Source organism: Papilio xuthus, unplaced genomic scaffold (genome assembly GCF_000836235.2).
Source record: "Papilio xuthus unplaced genomic scaffold, Pxut_1.1 DF825946.1, whole genome shotgun sequence".
NCBI classification, from domain to species: Eukaryota; Metazoa; Arthropoda; class Insecta; order Lepidoptera; family Papilionidae; genus Papilio; species Papilio xuthus.
Window position 1 is genome coordinate 10980869 of NW_013532703.1, and position 7883 is coordinate 10988751.

The window sequence follows — 7883 nt, forward strand, 5'->3', positions numbered from 1 at the left end:
AAGGTTAATATTAGGATTTTTTTAAAAGAGAAGGGGCAAAAGCAACGGAAACACAGAGGAATCTCAAATGCGTTGCGCAGGTGCATGTATCACCATATTGCGGAAAAGGTTTAATGAGTTAGCGGACAGCAAAAGGGAAATTCTTTGCCAATAAAATATGAATTAAAAAGTTACCACTTCTAGCATGATACATATAAGCATTGTAAATTTATACTTGGTAGAACGTTTCTAAAGCATTTTTGGAACTCATATTTGTTACATACAACCTACTACGCAAAGCTTTAATTATTACGTTTCGTTATGAAACTATTCATTTGTTTTGACGTGGGTTACATTTAATTTGTGAATGCTAACAGTTTTGGTAGCGTTTTCGACTTAGGACGACCACAACAGGCATCACCGCTGAACAAGAACAAACAAAGTAATTAAACACATCAAACGTTTTGAAATTGAAGCCACGACTCAATTCGCAAGCGTTACTATTCCTAGACGTTCGAGAAAACACTAACGCGGTCACCGTATGTTACAATGCAATAAAATTTTAAAATATATTATTAAATTTGAATTATTAACCAATGATTAAACATCTTCCATTTTAGGCTACACTCGCTTAATATCTAAACATGAGTTTCTGAAACCAATAACCCGTTTGAAACATATTTTCATCTCTGTTTTGCTAATGATAGCTATGAAGTTATATTTTACATAGTGACTTTGATCTCGGAAACGGTAAGATCTTTGACTAAATAAAACATGTTTTACTGCACACGATATACAACAAATTAAAAAAACAAATGAATTACGTGTGAAAGTTAACGTTTGTAGTAGTTTCATAGTTTTTCTTCTAAATTGCAGGCCTCTGAAGTGTCGGGAAGTAATTACAAGTAACGAGCGATGCGGCGCGGGAAGCAGGCATTGCCTCGCGTTCGTATATATTTTATCGGATTACATGCACGTTATCACCGCTAGCCGTGCACCACGCCCAGTGCCCCGTCCCGGTCGCTTGTCGATGGGTAATTAACTCGCATCATGAAGCCAAAATTATATCCTCACAGTATATATAAGAGACGTTCAATGGCTGATTAATATTACAAAAAGACACATTTTTTTTTTATTTTGAGGATATGAAAAAAAATTATGAGTATTATGTACTTAGGTGCTAAATGTTTATCAGTTCGTTGTATTAAATAATATATTTAAGCGTTGTGAATTTTCACGAGACGTTAGCTCTCTTCTGCGGACATGCAAACAATTAATTACGAGGGTTATTAATGTGAGGCATTAGTCGGGCGCGGGCCGTGTCAGCGGTCTCTCGGACGCCTAACCCTATCCGCAAGCTCATCTTAGCATATTTAAATTCCATGTTTAAGTATCGTCTAAGTGCTACTCTGCGGGTGTACATCCAACTAGATTTTGGGATTTATACGGTCGGTCGGACGCAAACGCATCCTTCTTGATATAATGTTATTACCCTATATTTTAATTTTATTGCATAATTTTGGTTCGAACTAAGCATGAATATGTATCGTTTTTTGTAACTAACTCCCCTTCGACTATTCTTTCACTTTGGTCTGACAAAAAAAAACTTCCAAAGACATTCGGTTTTTAGCAACTCTAGATCAAGGTAGTATCTTTTTAAGAATTTATTAAGACTCCATAAAACGTAATTAGATAGGAAAAAATATACGAATATATTTTTGTATTAGCAATTTCAAAATGGAATCGTTGATACTTTAAGTATTTCTCGATATTTGAACGAAGGCCGTACATAAGAGAGCGATTTGCTCAATTTGATTGTTACGTAGCTACATACTTGATCGCCAATTGACCTCCAAGGTATAATTAGTCCGTACTCGTATTACCTTATAACATTTTAAACAGACTACGCTTATTTTTTATTTATATAATAACATGGCATATTAAAAATTAAAAACGAAAATATACAAATACATATCAAATATAATTAATAATATAGAATGAAAGCTATTTTATAATTTTAATGGTTAGTAGTTAAATAAACACATTATGATGTGTAAATATTGTTGTATGTTGTATTGTTAGGAATCCATCTGTTACAGAAGCAAACATTTATTTTGCAACTTTGGACGTCGAGTTCGGTTAGCCACTGGCCCCAGGCAACGCGTTATAGAGCCTTAATGGGTAGACAATTCTGGAATTGCTTCAATCATTTTTTTTATACATTTACGTAAATAATTTAAGACAATTTTGCTCCAACGCAACTTTATTGACTAAACAAATGACAAAAGTTTTACTCTTGCGTGAAATGAAAATAATGGAAACACGCTTATATTCCTTTCTTGATCCATTTCGATTCCGTACAAAGTGACTGCCTCTGGACAGTTGGTGAATGGCTGGTTCACAAAATTATCATCAAGTATAAACTTTAGCGGATGGCTTTACCTAGGAAAAAGTCCTATTTTATCAGAGTACAATATAAACATTTGATAAATGTGTAAATTATACCAAATGTAACCTTTTTATAACATTTCAAATTTTTGTAACAAAATTTGCGAAGAAAAATAAGGGCGACCCGCAATTTTAAACAAAGGGCTACTGTTTGTAAAACACGAAAAGGGTAATTCTGTCCACCCGATATGTATGGAAGTGCCCTCGAGCGGGTTCGTAAAATATACGCCACTTCAATATATACGGGTAAAGGCTGAGCGTTTATGTTCACTTAGAAAAAAGTTGGCTTAATTCAGCACGTCGTTAGACCTCCACCGGCCCCCGCCGCCCCGCGATTACGACCCTGTGATTCATCTGATCTCAACACTTAAAAGGTTAAGAACCCTTGAGAAGCAATTTGATTTTATGTGAAATTTTAATACAACATTTAATGTAAAACACAAATATCAGAGCAAGGAATAAATCGTTGATATATCGTTTGCTGAATAATGATGCTATGAACTAATACAAACCGAGAGGTGACATAGTTTGATAATGCAACATAATTTGGGATAGTCTCTGCATCAGTACGTATCCCGATCTGCCGTCAAAATAATACATTTTAAACATATACGTACAAATATAATAAAATAAATCTTAAAGAACAACTTAGATATATTTTTATATCATAAAAGGCAAAACCACACACATAGTGTTCGTTACAACAATGAGTGGATAGAATTCAACACACGTCATCGATTTCCTATCGGGGCAACAATCTGGACAATGGGGAAGTGTTAGTCGAGGGACTCGGAGCTACACAAAAAGGGCACTCGCGTACCTGCTTTGAAAAAATACCAACACTATGAATACGCCGCGACATATCGCTTCTAGGCCTTTTTGCAGGTATCGTTTGCAGAATAACTTAACTTCTATTTGTGTGTTATTTCATGGATTCTAATAATTGAATTTACTAGATAAAACTGGTTATAACACACTTTTCAAAATTCTACTGGGTGCAAATTCGAATAATGTAACTCTAGAACCAAATAAACAGGTCCCAACGTTCACACAATAAACACTTAAATATTTATTTCAAAATCATCTGAGTTATCTTGCATCCTAAGAAATAATCAACATCACCTTGAGACTCGCCTGAAATTATGTTTACGCTTATCTTATTAATATAATAATAGAAAAATATGTCCAAAAACTGGCATGCTAGCTTGTAACAGTTATAAAACGAAAAGTATTTATGTGCGCAACTTTTTTTCCAGACATTCGGTTATCGAAGCGGGAAGTAAAAAGCTCCAATACAAAGAGAGGCTCACATCCGGTACGAACTAATGTTGCGCGCGTGAGGCAAGTGCTCGCCACCCAAGTGCCAGCCACTTGCACACAATTGTACACAACCGATATCAGAACATCTTTGAAAGAACAATAAACGCCTATGGTTTTAACAGCGATTGAATGTTTTGGCGACCTTCAATATTGGTAATATTAAGTTCAAATCACTTCTGTTCAAAAACAATGTTTAACATAATTTACCTTTGCATAATAAAGTTAAACATGTTTTTCGTAAGTTTTTTGTAATCTAAATTCATAAGTTTGAACAAATAATCCTAATTAAATAGCCATTTCTATTGAACGAATCCAAATGTTCACAAAACTCTACCTCATAAGTGCTCGCAAATTCATTTTGGTGGAATTTCGAAACAACGCTACGCTGAGATCCCATTGGTATTTCAACAAAGCCTGCAAGTTGTCGAGGTATTCGAAATTGTTTACAAAATTCAATCCTGAAGCTTCGAGCCAGATTAAATCTAATTTCAACTTGAAGGTAAGTCTGAAATAAGTCTTCATAAAACCGGAACCCTTTGATTTTAACCCTTGCCGAAGTTGAACCTGCTGATTGCCCGAAAGTTACTTTTGCTCGCTTCGTTTCGTCCTTTTTTTCTCCTAGTAGAAAAAAAACAAATCGGAAACAAGCGAATAAGTAATGATTTAAAAGTTTCCGCAATCAAAACGTCGAGGAAATACTAATAAGTAAAAGGATTAATTAATCTTCTTAATTCTTATAACGACTAATTAAAAATTAAACATCATGTAAATAATTTAATTATACTTATGCCGACTTCTAGGATACACAGATAAAAATTATGTTAAATCTTAGTTACTTAGTTCTTTTAAGTTAACTTAGTTCTTCTAAGTTAAAGACTGTAATTTATTAATTTTTTCCAATTTGTACATTAAAAAGTCATAAGAGCCAGGTTCCTATTTTTCAATTCAATGCTGACATTGCAGTAAGCAGAACGTTAACAGTATAGACAAACTGCCGCACCGCGGGCGGTAAGAGACAAGCGGAAGCGGAAGCGATTCAAAGCTGGCGTCCCGCGGCGCGGACACTTCAGCCCGGCACATCACTTACCTCTAGACGCTGACAAAGTGAGTTGGTAATATGTTAAAAGCAAAAGTACTTCACTGCATCGCCACTTAAACAACTAAACTTCTGACAATAATTAAAAATTATTTTTTATAAAAATCTATCATCTTAACTTATATTGTGATAATAATATAAAACGTAAGAACTAAACAACAAAAGCTTTCACTGTAGATAAATTCTAGGGTGGCATAATTAAAAACAGCAACGGAATGCAAATTTATTAGCTTAGCTAGAAATTTGTGTATTATTTATTGCGTCACGTGATTTAATTTTATTTCTTTATTAATTTGTTATTATACTTTATGCAAATAATATAAATACAATGAACGGGATATATTGTACACTGAACTATTATTAATTAAAAAGTCATATTAAAGATAGGGACCGCATCTGATATTCCGTATATCTATGGGTAGCGGTTGCTTCGTTATTGATGCAATACAAGTGGTCTATTCTTGTTTGCCACCTTTGATATAAAAAATGTGTTATATATAAATAGATCAGTTTTATAGTCAACGAGCTTGCAGGTTCATATGTATACATGTGCTCAATACGTCAATGCTTGAGTATTCAGTATTGAACGGCTATAAAAAGGAAAGAGGAGAATGGCAGGTGGGAGGCTCGGTAGGTTTTTAGTGATTGCGGTACGTTCTTTACGTCTGGAGGTTTTTGAAAATCGCTTTCGGTTTAATGTCACCGCACACAAGCCCGCGAGCATACACTGAAATGTTGCATTGTATTCTCTATTCTCCATGTATGTTTAGATTATTTGCATGTATCGATAAGTTAATATAAAATGCAGTGCAGACATTTATCAAACGAAAACCTGAAGTATTGTTGAATGAATCGAATATAATTTGTCAGAGAGACCGTGTTTGATTTTGATAATGAGTTGCGATTATTCGCACGTTATTTTATTAGCTACTCACCCTCGACCGTGCCCGTGCGGATGGAGGATGGATGGAGCAATCAGTCGAACCCTGTCCGGGCCGTTGCTGACGCGGATTTCACAGCAAGCACCCTTGCACGGAAATTTATAGCTAACACGCTGTAAATCCACACGGCCTGTTTACGCATTACATATAACTGCCCGATAAGCCACGCCACTATGGGTTGATTTATACATACTATTCTGCTCCGAGATTTAAAACCAAAGAAATCTGTGGATGTCATAAAAGATGACTAGTTTATTTATGGAGTCCCTTTTTATGTACCACAAATTTTATATTTGATGTATTACTTGGGGTAAAAATAAGAAGGCATGAGTTGGAATCATAATGTTTGGTATAAAGGATTAAGTTAAAAATTTATTCGTTATCGCGATTAAAAATAATAATAATATATAACAGAACAAAAAGATCGAAATCCGGATCATTTGTGGAATTACTTATCTAAAACAATCGAAACGATCGGTTGATTTCAATAAACTAGACAAATATGTCCCCGGAGGCTGAATGTATTAGAGTAAAATACGGTTTGTACGCAAGGGAGGTGAATGAAATGAGAATTATTGTGGGTCGTGAAGGTGAAGGGGTGACGATTGCCCCACCTGTCCCCAGCCCGCTGATTTAAAGCCGCGGCTGCTAATAAAATAAGCTGCCTAATAAGAGTTCGTGATAGCGCCCGCACGAGCTTTTCACGACCCGCTATTTTGGCCGTTTGAAACAATTAATTTGATTTTAAACTTTAATAACATTTTTACAGCTTTTACACACACTAATGTATTATATTTTATGAGATTACTTTTTGATGGTTATTCGAAATATATTGTAGTAGTACTAAAAATAAGTAAGTTTTTTCTTGTCGACCTATAAATAGGAAATGACATTTTATGTTTTGTTTTTAAGGATAATATAGCAAAAAAAGTATATATTTACACTTGAAGTACGTCGGTAATTATTAGGAATACTATCCAAAGCATAAAATTGTACGAGAACATTTACTACAAATGAAAAGTTGTTAAGTCGTGACTCGTGACCCTTTGTAGTTCACAGTTATCGAAGTTGTCAGAGCGTTTGTTCCACGACAAAGTAATTGTCGGCCGAGATGTCTGGGGATATCCTTTACGACGTTGTCCGACGCGTTGAATCCTTGTTGTGTAACACTATTGCGGAACAGATGTCTCTAAGCAAATTCTGGGTCTTACTTGAACGATCTCGCACTCTCGAACTTATCGAGTAAGGCAACAGGAATTATTTGTTAAAATAACTGTCAAAAATTTAAAAAATGGTTTTTCGTTATCAGCAAAATATACAACATGTTACGAAATATGTTTTTTTTTCTATATGACATACAGACACTCCAATTTAATTAGTAGGTAATTAAATTAGTTGTTTTAAACTACATACAAAGCCAAAATTATTCTTCGCCTCGATAACATGCAGAGGGATTAAATACATCACTAGGTCTGCGGGCGGGATGAGGCACATGTCGACAGTTTTCACCCCATTAGAGGTACGTTTTTACGGAATACACTCAACCGCTCGACCCTTCCGCCCCGACAACAACCATTAGATCAGCTGAAACGAGCTCAATTGCTCACTTCCCTTGTACTCAATTCATCATCTTACAGATTCGTTCATATTTAGTCATCATCATTCCAGTCTTAACTGAAGTCACATTTCTTTGTAAAAATCAAACTCAAAAATATCAACCGTATTTGTTACTCAAAACGAAAGAAAATCACACATAGTCGACCATAAATGCCGTTAGCCTGCGTTATTTATACGATGCTTTTGAAACGATGCCTTTTAACGGCACATTTAAGTGCTACCCATGGCGGTCCAGCCCGTTGATCACTGACAAATTGTTGCAGGCCACAAACTGATAGCGAATACGAACTAAGAAAGGGAGAAAGCTAATAGTACCAACCCAGGCTAAAATTGAAAGGGTAATGAACTTTTTTAGTCTAATTTAAGCTAGTGTACTCTGTGTTTACTCTAATTAAAATAAGTATGAAACCGAGATTTGGCTTCTCACGAATAAATAACCGACGGCCAGAAGGGTAATCCCATCTCCTCAATTGCATTTTTAA